Genomic DNA, 14,492 nt, shown 5'->3' on the forward strand with positions numbered 1-14,492 from the left:
TCGCATCTTTAATTCCAGTGATCAAATTTTAATCGAATTTTAACCACAGAAATTTTAGATGTGAATTTTCTAAGCAAAATATAACGGACAGAACTGTCGAATAATAATGATGAAAAAAAAAACAGAACTTTTGAAGGTGAATATTTTTTATTACATTTTAAATAATTAACTTGTATGTTTTCAATTGAAATATTCATAGCTTAAATATAAAACCATACGATATTGAATCCCCCATAAATGCAAGCACTTTTAATGCAATGCATTTATTTTTCAATCAGTGCAGTTCAGTGTGCTTTTTGTTTCAAAGACATTTGTTATTAATATACTTCCATATTTATTTGTTTTCTTTAAAACTTTCAAAAATTTTTATAGAACGATATTTTGTACAATGTTATCTACAAATCTTTTAATTGAAAATTGGCCATATTTGCTTTCTTTATACACATTCTTGCTTTTATTGTCAACTATTCACAAGTGTTATTCCATATATATATATATAAAAACAAATTATTTGTAGTCTTTCATCAAAATGTAATAACCTGCTCTGCCTCTGAAACAACTTGTGTTTACATCACAAATTCCTCTTCCTCATTTTTAACCCCTCCTCTTCAACCAATTGGCTCCATTCTTGTTAGTAACGCCCACTTTTCACAATCCGGATGGATCAAATAAAGTCCCGTACTACATGTTTTTTTGTTTTTTTTTCTAGTTGAATATACAGTTTCATTCTTAAATACATCACATTACGGAAATAAAATGTTTATTTATTTGAGGTTAAGTGAACTGCAAATAAAAATGTTACTAAAAAAGTTTTTCTCACATGCATGTTGTTTCAAACCCTTCTGTGGAGCACAAAAGAAGATGTAAGAAAGAATGTTAGGGACTCACAGCTTCAGTCACCATTCACTTTCATTGCATTTGTTTTCCATACACAAAAGTGAATGGTGAATGAGGCTAACATTCTGTCTAGTTAATTTTTGGGTGAACAACCCTTTTATGGTGGTGTGAATGGACATACAGCATGTAGCACAGCAGGTCTCCGGCACTTTGTGTGTATGTGTGCATGTGTGTGTGTGTGTGGTTAAATGGGTTGGTCAGGCATATGCCGACTGGCTGAGGCATATGGTACAGTGACAAGAAGGTTTTAACTTCAGGCAGTTTTTCATGCCACCATTCAGAGAGAGAGAGAGAGAGAGAGAGAGAGAGAGAGAGAGAGAGAGAGAGAGAGAGAGAGAGAGAGAGAGAGAGAGAGAGAGAGAGAGAGAGAGAGAGAGTATGATATAACTGACTCATGTCACCAAGCCCCCACTCCATTAATTGAATTTTTTCAGCACAATGACAGTAATGATAATTAAATTGATTTAAAAGTAATGGATAAGTAAAAATAAAACAATCCCCTAAAATTAAAAGAACTGCAAAGAACTGCAAAGAACTGCAAACCTGCTATAGTATAAAACTTGCTGAAATAACAATATATGAATTTTACAGAACTACAATCTACCGTTTCGGCTCATTAGCTGAAGATGATTTATAAAGATGAGAGAATATTTTCAATGTTTTCGTCTCATTAAGAGAGTTCAAGTGCTTTAAAAGTGAAATGCATAACTTTTTATATGTTAAAGGTGCCGTAAGTGATTTTCTTTTTGGAATATCTCTTAAAATGGCACAACTAACTTACAGATATTACTGCAATAGATATCACACATCTATATGCAGCTTTTTAGCCAGTTGGCATCCACGCACAATACACCACGCACCCCACCGAGAGCGAGAACCACATTATAGCGACCACAAGAAGGTTACCCCATGTGACTCTACCCTCCCTAGCAACTGGGCAAATTTGGTTGCTTAGGAGACCTGGCTGGAGTTACTCAGCACGCCCTGGATTCAAACTCGCGACTCCAGGGATGGTAGTCAGCGTCTTAACTCACTGTTTGGCGATTTGGGGACCTCAGTGGGAGCACCTCTGCCGGGTATCCCCCCACAGACCTCCCATTCCTCAGCACTCTCGCTTGCCCCGTTCGGGCTCTCGGATGAGATCGCCGGCTCGTCTCAGGGCAAGTTCGACCTCTTATTCGGGACCCGGGAAGACGATGAGCTCTCGAGCGCAGCATTGGAGAGCGGGCTCATTCAGTCCAACGTGGAGGCTTCGGCTGGGCTTCCTCCCTCGGGGACGGTCGCCCAGTCGCAGGCCAACACGGAGCTGGCCGACATGCTTGCCCAGGCAGCCGTGAGTGTTGGATTAGAGTGGAACCCTCCACTCTCCCCTGAACCCTCGTGGCTCGACGATTGGTTCCTTGGCTTGGAGCGCCGCTCCCGGTTCCTTTCTTCCTGGAGGTGCATGAGGAGCTGACAAGATCATGGAGGGCACCTTTCACGACCTGATCCCGGTCTCTCAGCTCCCCCGCCCTCACTACCCTCGATGGTGGGGTGGCCAGGGACTATTCGGGGATCCCCCAGGTGGATAAGGCGCTCGCGGTGCACTTGTGCCCGCACAGCGCCACCATCTGGTGTGGGCACCCGAAGCTCCCGTCCAGGGCCTGTGGGTTCACATCGTCTCTGACGGCTAAGGCCTACGGCGCCGCTGCGGGGACGATATACTTCCTGCACCCTCCCTGACCAATCCTATGGTGGGTATCAGGAGCCAGGTAAGTGCTTCGATGTCCCTTGACTCAGCACGGTTATGGGGCTCAAGCCCCCTCGATGTGGCGCCTCAGGCTCTGCCCCGCCACGAGGCCCCACCCGCCGGTATGTCCGACGAGATTATCCCCTTGGTCCCCCTCGCCCGGAGCTTGGATGTGTGGCTCGCGATTTCCAACCCATCGCAATGGCTGATCCGGACCGTTCGACTCGGCTATGCAATTCAGTTCACCAGGCATCCGGCCAGGTTCAGCGGCATCCATTTTACTTCGGTGAAGGGCGAAAATGCCGCTACCCTTCTACGGTAGGGTGCGATAGACCCTGTCCCTCCGGCTGAGATGAAGAAGGGGTTTTACAGCCCCTACTTCATCGTACCAAAGAAAGGCGGTGGATTGCGGCCAATCTTGGACCTGCGAGTACTGAACCAGGCTTTGCACAGACTCCCGTTCAAGATGCGAGCGTCCGGCATCAAGATTGGTTCGCGGTGGTAGACCTGAAGGATGCGTTCTTCCACGTCTCGGTTTTACCTCGACACAGACCCTTCCTGCGGTTTGCTTTCGAGGGCCAGGTGTACCAGTACAAGGTCCTCCCCTTCGGCCTGTCCTTGTCCCCTCGTGTCTTCAACTAGGAAAAGAGCAAGCTCTCCCTGGTTCAGAGCATCTCTTTTCTCGGCTTGGAGTTGGACTAAGTCTCGATGATGGCGTGCCTCACAAACAAGTGTGCACAGTCGGTGCTGAACTGTCTGAAGGCATTCAGATGGAAGACAGCAGTTCCATTGAAATTCTTTCAGAGGATCCTGGGGCATATGGCATCCTCAGCGGTGGTCACACCGCTCGGGTTGATGCATATGAGACCGCTTCAGCACTGGCTTCAGACTTGAGTCCCGAGATGGGCACGGTGCCGCAGGACACATTGCGTGGTCGTCATGCCGATCTGTCGCCGCCTCTTCAGAGCTTGGACCGACCTGACATTTCTACGGGCAGGGATTCCCCTAGAACAGGTCTCCAGGCATGTCGTGGTTATGACGGATGCCTCCAAGACGGGCTGGGGCGCTGTACGCAATGGGCATGCAGCCGCCGGCTCCTGGACTGGCCTGCGGCTACATTGGCACATCAACTGCCTTGAGTTGTTGGCAGTACTGCTCACCCTGCGGAGGCTTTGGCCATTGATCCAGGGCAAGAATGTGTTGGTTCAGACAGACAACATGGCAATGGTGGCATACATCAACCGCCAAGGCAGCTTACGCTCCCGTTGCATGTCACAACTCGCCCACCGTCTCCTCCTCTGGAGTCAGCAGCACCTCAAGTCACTGCGAGCCACTCACATCCCAGGCGACCTCAACACCGCAGCGGACGTGCTGTCGCGACAGGTTATTCTCAGGGGAGAGTGGAGACTCCACCCCCAGGTGGTCCAGCTGATTTGGAGTCAATTCGGTCAAGCACAGGTAGACCTGTTTGCTTCCCGGGAATCCTCCCACTGCCCACTTTGGTACGCCCTGACCGATGCACCCCTTGGTATAGACGCGATGGCACACAGCTGGCCCCCAGGACTACGCAAATATGCGTTTCCCCCAGTGAGCCTACTTGCACAGACCCAGTGCAAGGTCAGGGAGGATGAGGAGTAGGTTGTCCTGGTAGCACCCTACTGGCCCACCCAGACATGTTTCACAGACCTCAGGCTCCTCGCGACAGACCCCCCCCCGGTGAATTCCCCTGAGGAAGGACCTTCTTTCTCAGGGATGGGGCACCATCTGGCACCCGCGACCAGACCTCTGGAACCTTCATGTCTGGTCCCTGGACAGGATGCTGAAGACCTAAGTGGCCTACCACCCATGGTGGTAGACACAATCACTCAGGCTAGGGCTCCCTCTACGAGGTGCCTGTATGCCTTGAAGTGGCGTCTGTTCACTAAGTGGTGTTCTTCCCGATGCGAAGACCCCCAGAGATGCGCAGTTGGATCGGTGCTTTACTTCCTGCAGGAGAGGTTGTAGGGGTGGCTGTCCCCCTCCACCTTGAAGGTGTATGTAGCCGCCAGTTCAGCACATCACGATGCAGTGGATGGTAAGTATTTGGGGAAGCACGACTTGATCATCAGGTTCCTGAGAGGTGCTAGGAGGTTGAACCCCCCCAGACCATGCCTCATTCCCTCATTGGATCTCTCTGTAGTCCTTTGGGGAATACGGGGAGCTCCCTTCGAGCCACTGGAGTCAGCCAAGCTAAAGGCACTCTCTCTGAAGACTGCCCTCCTGACTGCGCTCACTTCCATCAAGAGGGTAGGGGAGCTGCAGGCGTTCTCTGTCAGCGAAATGTGCCTGGAGTTTGGTCTGGGCTACTCTCACGTGATCCTGAGACCCCGACCGGGCTATGTGCCCAAGGTTCCCATGACCCCTTTTAGGGATCAGGTGGTGAACCTGCAAGCACTGCTCCAGGAGGAGGCAGACTCAGCCTTGGCGTTGCTGTGTCCGGTGCATGCTTTACGCACCTATTTGGATCGCATGCAGATCTTTAGAAACTCTGAGCAGCTCTTTGTCTGCTTTAGTGGACAGCGGAAAGGAAGCGCTGTCTCCAAACAGAGGATCACCCATTGGGTCATTGACGCCATCGTGATGGCATATCACGCTCAGCACGTGCCACCCCCCGCAGGGCTACAAGCCCATTCTACCAGGAGTGTGGCAGCCTCCTGGGCCCTGACCAGTGGCGCCTCTCTAGCAGATATCTGCAGAGCAGAGGGCTGGGCAACACCCAACACCTTTGCAAGGTTCTACAATCTCCGGGTTGAGCTGGTTTCGTCCTGTGTTTTGTCAGGTACGAACAGGTAAGTTCCGGGACAGCTGGCCGGGTGTACCGCTTGCGCATAGCACCTTTCCCTCCCTTGAGGTGAAGATGTGTGCTGTTGACTCCCAGTTGTGTTCACAAAGTGGTGATCCCTGGATGAATTTCCTCCTTAGTACTGTGGCAGACGAGTTTGTGGAGAAACTCGCTGCTGGCCCAGTACATGTGCTAACTAAGCCCTGTACTGGGGTAGGTGCTCCACATGTGCTGGTTCCCCATAGGCGGCCCCCCCTGGTCACCATGTTTGTAGAGTTCCTCCCCTCTCGGGTAGGACCTACCATGGGACTTCTCCACATGACATACTTCCAACAAGACTCGGTAAGACCATGTGACATATTTCCCCTCAAAGTGTCCCTCCTGCCACAATACTGAACTACCCACTGAAATGACCGGGACTTTATCTTGGCTCCTCAGCACAAAACCTGAATGAGTGGTTGCATACCAGCTCCTTTTATACCCGTATGTCCGGGAGAGTGGCATGCAAATTTCACTCGCCAATTCCCATTGGCCTTTTTTCAAAGATCAGAGGTGTTTGGGGCTCCCAAGAGTGACTCCTAGTGTCACTACATCGACACAACATCTCATTCCCTCCATCAGGGAATGGAGGTTATGAAAGTAACCAGGACGTTTTCTTGCATTGTCTGAGTTCTTGAATAAGCAGGTTTATGGTTGTTATCAGTGTATGGGTGTACATGTAAATGCGCTCATTATTTTTGCTATTCCGTTTGTTGCCACTAGTGATGCAAAACATATTTTTTTGGTTAGTAAACATAACAATAATTCCTATTACAATTATTGAAATTTTTCAGAATATTACAGTACATTACATTATGGGGCCTTGATGATAATAGTAATAATAATAAAAAAATAAAGTTTTTAAACATCTTTAGTAAATGAGAGATTAGAGTATGATCAACTCTGTGTTGATAAATTGATTTGTTGAGCTGTAAAATGTCTGTCTGTGTGTGTGTCCTGGTGATATCTGTGCTGTTGCATCAGCTCCGTTCTCGCAGGCTTTGCTGTAATGCTGAGTTTCCACTTGGTGTCCGGATCCCTGATTCCCTCTTTGTTCCCATCAGTGCACATGGATTTAGCCAGACTCATTCAGTGCTTATCCATCAGAGCACAGCACGGCTTGCACTTTTCAACAGCCACTGAAGTTCTGATCCGGTCACTGTAGTTTCTGACTAAAATCTTACCAAATTTCGAATCTAGTCAGTTTTAAGACTATTTTCTCACTAAAATCATGCTACATAGAGAAGTTAAAGTTTATCCACTAAGTAAGTTTGCTGTAATAATTAATTTGTTGTAGTGAATTGCTCACAACATTACCAAATCATAGAATCACTTGACTATATTTTGCAGATTTAAACACTTACTTTTCGCTCTGTTCCTCACACAATCTAAACACAACATCGAAACACTTTTATTATAGTGCATGACTTGTAAGGTGATACATTTTAACATGTGCATTACATAATCAACAACATTTACAAGCATGTGCGATCAAACTGAACTGATAAAGCATTGCACTTGTGATGCAAAGGCAGGTACAAGACGGCACGTGAGCTGAAAGTGTCATAGAAGCACCACAAAATCACGTGGTTGCTTTAGCAGTTGCGTTTTTCATCTCACATTCGCTTTTATGACACTATCGGTTAGGTTTAGGTTTAAGGTTTGGGGTAGGGAGGTTGGTTGTGTTGATATAAAACTTGACAGAGCATTAACCTTAAAAACCTCATCTGTTTGGGAAAAAAATTAACTCACTTTTAGCGCCACACAGTGGACATTTCACCTCAAAACTGCCGCTATATGTTTAAGGAACGATGTAATATCGTTTTGCAAAAATGTTGCCTCAGTTATGTCATTTTCATGATATCAGGCTGGGTAAAATGAGTCACGAAATCCTCCAATGAGTACAGTTCAGCCAACATCTACAACATCTTCAGAACTTACCAACAAAGTGACCAACGGTTACCTCTCTCTCTCTCTCTCTCACTCTGTATATCTCATGGACACACTTAAATGTATCACACCAACACACTGCCAGTCTCTTTAGTTATTCTCCATTCCGTTGTCATGGATACTGCCTCATACACTGCCAGAAATAAAATCTTTTTTATTCAAAACCTTCATTGTGAAATGGAGCTGCTACAGTACATCCTCTTCATATTCAGTGTTGTTTAAGCTTTATTCATCATTAACCTTAAAGGGGTAGTTCACTCAAAAATGAAAATTCTCTCATCATTTACTCACCCACATGCCATCCCAGATGTGTATGACTTTCTTTCTTCTGAAGAGCACAAACAATGATTTCTACACAGATGAGCCAAAACATAATGACCACCTGCCTAATATGCTGTTGGTCCTCCACATGCCGCCAAAACAGCACAGACCAGCCAAGGCATGGACTCTACAAGCCCCCTAGAGGTGTCCTGTGGTATCTAGCACCAAGACATTAGCAGAAGATCCTTCAAGTCCTGTAAGTTGCGAGGTGGAGCCGCTGTGGATCGGACTTGTTGGTCCAGCACATACCACAGATGCTGAATCGGATTGAGATCTGGGGAATTTGGTGGCCAGAACAACACCTTGAACGCTTCATCATGTTCCTCAAACCATTCCCAAACAATGCGTGCAGTGTGGCATGTCGCATTATCCTGCTGAAAGAGGTCACTGCCATCAGGGAATACCATTGCCATGAAGGGGTGTACCTGGTCTGCAATGATGTTTAGGTAGGTGGCACGTGTCAAATTGACATCCACATGAATGGCCGGACCCAGTGTTTTGCAGCAGAACATTGCCAAGGGCATCACACTTGCTCCACCGGCTTGTCTTCCCAGAGTGCATCCTGCTGCCATCTCTTCCCCGGGTAAACAGTGCACACGTACACGACCGTCCACGTGATGTAAAAGAAAACAGGACTCATCGGACCAGGCGACCTACTTCCACTGCTCCAAGGTCCAGTTCCGAAGCTTGTGCCCATTATAGGTGCTTTCAATGGTGGACAGTGGTCATCATGGGCACTCTGACCGGTCTGAGGCCACGCAGCCCCATATGCAGCAGGGTACGATGCACTGTGTGTTGTGACATATTCCTCCCGTAACCATCATTAAAATTTTCTGACTTGTGCACAGTAGGCCTTCTGTCGTTTTGGACCAGACGGGATAGCCTTCGCGCAACGATGAGCCTTGAGCACCCAACTCCCAGTCGCTGGTTTGTGGTTTGTCCCTCCTCAGACCACTGTCGTTACTCACCACTGCTAAACGTGAGCACCTCACAAGCCTTGCCGTTTCAGAGATGCTCTGACCCAGTCGTCTGGCCATAACAATTTGACCCTTGTCAAAGACACTCAGGTCTTTACTCCTGCCCATTTCTCCTGCATTCAACACATTGACTACGAGAACTGATTGTTCACTTACCATCTAATCTACCCAGACCTTGACATGTGGCCTTGTTAGGAGATGATCAACGTTATTCGCTTCACCTGTGATTGGTCATAATGTTTTGGCTCATCAGTGCAGAAGAATATCTCAGCTCTGTAGGTCCATACAATGCAAGTGAATGGTGAACAAAACTTCAAAGCTCCAAAAATCTCATAAAGGCCACATAAAAGTAATCCATACGACTCCAGTGGTTAAATCTATGTATTCAGAAGCGATATGATAGGTGTGGGTGAGAAACAGATCAATATTTAATTATTTTTTTTACTATAAATCTACTTTCAAACAGCGCTCCTATGCACGTTCATGAAAGGTCTTCTGTTTTTTGGCAATTCGCATTCTTTGTGCATATCACCACCTACTGGGCTGTTGTATTCTTTTCCTTTGCTTTTTGGTGATATGTACGAAGAATGTGAATCGGCAAAAAAACAGAAGAAGAAGAACTCTCGTGAACACCCAAAGTTATCATATCACACACCTGTCATATCGCTTCTGAAGACATGGATTAAACCACTGGAGTCATATGGATTACTTTTACGGTGACTTTATGTGCTTTTTGGAACTATAAAGTTTTGGACCCTGTCAACTTGCATTAAATGGACTTACAGAGCTGAGATATTCTTCTAATATTCTTCATCTTTGTTTAAGTTCAGGAAATGAAATAAAGTCATACACAGCTGGGATGGCATGAAGGTGAGTAAATAATGAGAGAATTTTAATTTTTGGGTGAACTATCCCTTTAAAGCCTGTATAACTAAACCAGTTGGTTTCCAGAGGGGTTTTGGGCTCTTGTCAGCTGGTCAGACTGGTAGGACAACGTAGGCAAGCTAAGACCAGCAAACCATCTCATGCTGGTTTAAGCTGTTTTTTCAGCATGGATGTATTTACTTAAGTAAGCATTTGGGTTTAGTTTTGATGTAAGTTGTAAGCATCATGGCACACTATAAAGGTCACACGTGACCAAATTGTACCTGTGGTCACTAGTCACTACTTGTATTTGCTCTTGTGGCTCTGTTCCATCTCTATTGAGCTGCCTACCTAGACAGTATTTTAGCTGTTCCAAGCAGTAAGCAGCAAAATGATGCTGCCTTATAACATTGTTTTGGCCAAAATCCAAAGCTTTGTCCCAAATCGCATACTAGAGTTGTACTTGCACTACTCTACGGCATTTTGTCGTGTTAGTAGTGCAAACGTTCACACAACACACCAAAAAGAAGAATACTACGAGTACCTGGGTGATGTACTTCTTGTGTGGAATGTTGGACACTTCATGCACTTAGCGCTCACAGCTTGCCTTTCGTGGCAGAAGGGGTGGAGTTACAGGGCTGCGATACTGGAATGACAAAACAATTGTAAGTAATGGTGAATGTGGCAACTATTGAAACTTCAGTGATTACAGCACCTTATAAATGTGAGTTGAATGCTTTAGCATCACAACATATTGTGTGAATATGTTCATTATTTGAGATACAAGCGTTCAACTGAGTTTAGATGGCACGCTAAAGCTGGCAGCCACACATCACATGCGTTTGATCACTTCCGTCAGCTGTTAAATGGCAAATACTTCAGTGTGGAAAAAAAAACGTAAAGTGTTCCATTTGGGACGATACTACACTTTGAAAATTCATACTCTACATGGCTGAGTGTATTGTCTGTCATTTGGGACACAACAATTTTCTTAAAAACATGCTAACATTGGGGGGCCTGGGTAGCTCAGCGAGTAAAGACACTGACTGCCACCCCTGGAATCACGAGTTGGAATCCAGGGCGTGCTGAGTGACTCCAGCCAGGTGTCCTAAGCAACCAAATTGGCCCAGTTGCTAGGGAGGGTAGAGTCACATGGGGTAACCTCCTCGTAGTCTCTATAATATGGTTCTCGCTCTTGGTGGGCCGCGTGGTGAGTTGTGCGTGGATGCCACGGAGAATAGCGTGAACCCTCCACAAGCGCTATGTCTCCACGGTAACTCGCTCAACAAGCCACGTGATAAGATGCGCGGATTGATGGTCTCAGACGCGGAGGCAACTGAGATTTGTCCTCCGCCACCTGGATTGAAGCGAGTCACTATGCCACCACGAGGACTTAGAGCACATTGGGAATTGGGCATTCCAAATTGGGGAGAAAAAGGGAGAAAAAAAAACATGCTAACATCAGACTTTGATGGCCTTTTCACAGAGTGTGATGACAAATTTTCTCCTTATTTAGCTGGTAAATATAGTAAACATTTTAATATTTTAAATTGTTTATTATTAAGTGTACATTTATAACATTATTCCTTGGGTTATTACTTTGACTTTAGTTAAAAAATGCTGTGATAGGGTTTCAAATACAACTGTTGAGGGAGTGACAGTAAATTTGGCATCTTTCTCTCTTCGGACGTTATTCATCTATTTCTATTTATTTTTCCTCTTTTGGAAAGTCATGGAAACATAGTAGTGGATTTTTTCTTTTCCTGTTGGAGCAATGGGAATGCAAAAAAAGTATTTGCTGTGGTCTCCCATTCACTTGCAAGGCTTCTGGTTTGATAGAATGCAAGGTCATGTATTGTCACATCCAACATGTCAACATTACAACTCAGAAGGTGCGCTGTGTGTCTGTTAGACCCTGTGTGGGGTTTGATCGTGGGGTGTCAATTGCTTCAGATGATCCCTAGCGGGGGTGACAGTCCCATCAGCAACCCAGTGGAGGTCTGCCATGTGTGTGTGTATGTGAGCCATCACATCAGACTGCAGCCAATAACGTACAACAGCTTCAAGATAACAAGTGAGTAACAGATATCCAGAAGGATTAGTGATAGTGTATTAACACACACACACAAACACACACAAATCTTTAGAAGAGGAAATATCAATTAGTTGTGTGAGTTTATGTAATTGGAAAAGTTTGTATAAGGTTGCCAGATCACTTGTGTGTGTGTGGTGAGGGGAATCAGGATTTGCGTACATTGTGTGGAGAAGCCATTGTTCCTCCTGAGGACAGCAGCTTAATAAACATAATAAATATTGTCTTAATCAACATGTACAAAATGCAGAAAGGTTTTTGGAGGGTTAGAGGACAGGAAATATAATTAGCTCTCAGTATTAAAACAATAAAAGTCAATGGAAGTCCACACTATAATATAAAATCAATCATGCTTGTGTGTTGAGTGCAAGGGATTTTGATCATTTTACCTAAATAATTTGTATGGCAGATCCTGTAGAGCAGATCTTTGTTAAATCAGTCTGATTAAATCAAATCAAACTGAATCTTTACGGGGCATATTTCACCCCAAAATCAAAAGAAAATGAAATTATATTTTGCAATAAGAAAATGTAGTCTGTTTTAAAGCTCATTAGGATTTTTTGCATTGGAATATATTTTTTATAACAATTAAGCACAATTCAACTCAATCCAATTATTATCACTGTAATGTGAAAAAAATCGTATCCTTAATGCTGTAATGGTAAAGAAATATTTATTATCTAATTTGCAAAGTTAAATTGTTTTACATCATGGTATTAATATATTCATGGTAGTTTTACTGAATTTAATTTATGCAAATTTCAATGCAAAAATAATAAAAAAAATAAATATATGTCTATTATATATATATATATATATATATATATATCATTGTTTATTTAATTGTTCAATTCAGTTTATTTGTATAGCACTTTTTACAATACATTTTGTTCTAAAACAGCTTTACAGAAAATAAACAAATAAATAAATAACTAGATAAAATGAAATACAGTACAGTTAAAAAAGTGAGAGAGGGACAACGCAATTGACATGATACAATGTTTCAATGCAAGCAAAAAAAAAAATTATAATATTTTCATTTTCTATATGCAAAATATAATGTCTTTTTTTGTGTATTTATTTAGTTATTTTGATTTGGGGTAAATATGACCTGGACATTGCTTTGTGAGATTCACTCTATTGCTCTGAAAGTGGTAACAGTTGATCATAATTCAGGTGAAATACATACTCAAGTGTGTGTGCAGTGACTGTAAGATTGACAGCTCTGCAAAAAAAAACAAAAAAAAAACAGAAGAAAAGTTTCCTTCAGCTGGTCAGCACAATTGCATCACTCTCAACATGATTAAACACATTTCTGCTGTTCCACACAACTGTAGGGCATCTAATGGTGCTGTTTGTTTTTAGAAAGCCCCAAAATATAACCTGGACACACACACACACCCCCACACGCACACACACACACATATATCTACATGTCCCTGGTTGATGTCCAGGTGGCACACACACAGAAATGCACATGCAGAACAGCTCTGTTTGCTCATCCTTGTGTTTTACCCCTGCTGGTTCGGGTTATTTTAATCTGTTCCTCTATGGGCAGAAAAGTAGGACTTACCCATGGTGCCTCTCTCTCTCTCTCTCTCTCTCTCTCGCTCTCTCTCGCTCTCTCTCTCTCTCTCTCTCACAGACACACACACACACACACACACATTTTTACTGTATATGGAGTTGATTATGAGTGTTTCCAAAGGCAAGCATTACTATTAATATTTTCCATACTTTACGTTAGTCACTTGAACAAACTCCTTATGCTAAGTATTACATTTTGGTGTGTAACTTGTCCCATTTGTGCTACAGTATTGACATAAACGATACCTCAAATCAAGCAGTGTACTATTACTTTTTTGTCTGTTAGATGATAAAACTAGAAAAAATCCCATAGACATACACTGAAGGAGTGACCATATCTAGAGACCAGAATACATATATATATATATACATCGTCCTCAAATGTAAATTGTTATGTCACTGTAAATTTGCACTCTGCGATAGCTTACTATATTATTATTTGCACTTTGTAGTTAACTGTGTTTCATTAGCTCTTCACAGTGACAATAAAGTTGAATCTAATATAATCTATCATTTAGATAGCCAAGTAAACATGTGTGAGTGGTTCGATTGATTGTCTGTGTCTTTCATCATGGTGTCTGCAGCATGTTGATGTTAAGCGCTGTGGGTGGAGGACAGAGCCGTCACATGATATCGTCGCAATTACAGGATGAGGACAGGTGGAGGAGCCACAGGTGTCCAGGTGTGTGCTGATATTTTGGGTGAGTTTGGCGGGCAGCAAGACAATAGGGAATGTGTCATTTCAGAAATAGAATCTGGTCAGCTGAGAAAAGAGAAGAAAGCAGCAGAAATGTCTTTAAAGAGACAGTAAAATGCAGTATGAAATAACTGAGACTGTGACTGCAGTAAAGTCGAGGTTAAATAACTCACTTGTTGCTGTAATGCTGTGAGATATACATTCAAATACATTCGCCAACTTCCAGTTTCACAAACAGTTTATTACTTTACCTCATTATAAATCTCCTAAGCTCCACTGCCATCTCCTTACAAAAAAGTACCATAGTGAATGTCATATTTCATCCCAAAATCAGAAGACAAAAATAAGAAAATATATTTATGCATAAAGAAATTTAAGCCTATTTGCATTTAGTTTGTTAGCATTCTAACATTAATGTCATAACAATTAAACACATTATTGTAATGCATAAAACTCTAATTCTAATTACTGTAATACGGTAATGAAAATCATCTAGTCTGGACACAGTGCTTTTTTAT

This window comes from Myxocyprinus asiaticus, chromosome 41, assembly GCF_019703515.2.
Source record: "Myxocyprinus asiaticus isolate MX2 ecotype Aquarium Trade chromosome 41, UBuf_Myxa_2, whole genome shotgun sequence".
NCBI lineage: Eukaryota > Metazoa > Chordata > Actinopteri > Cypriniformes > Catostomidae > Myxocyprinus > Myxocyprinus asiaticus.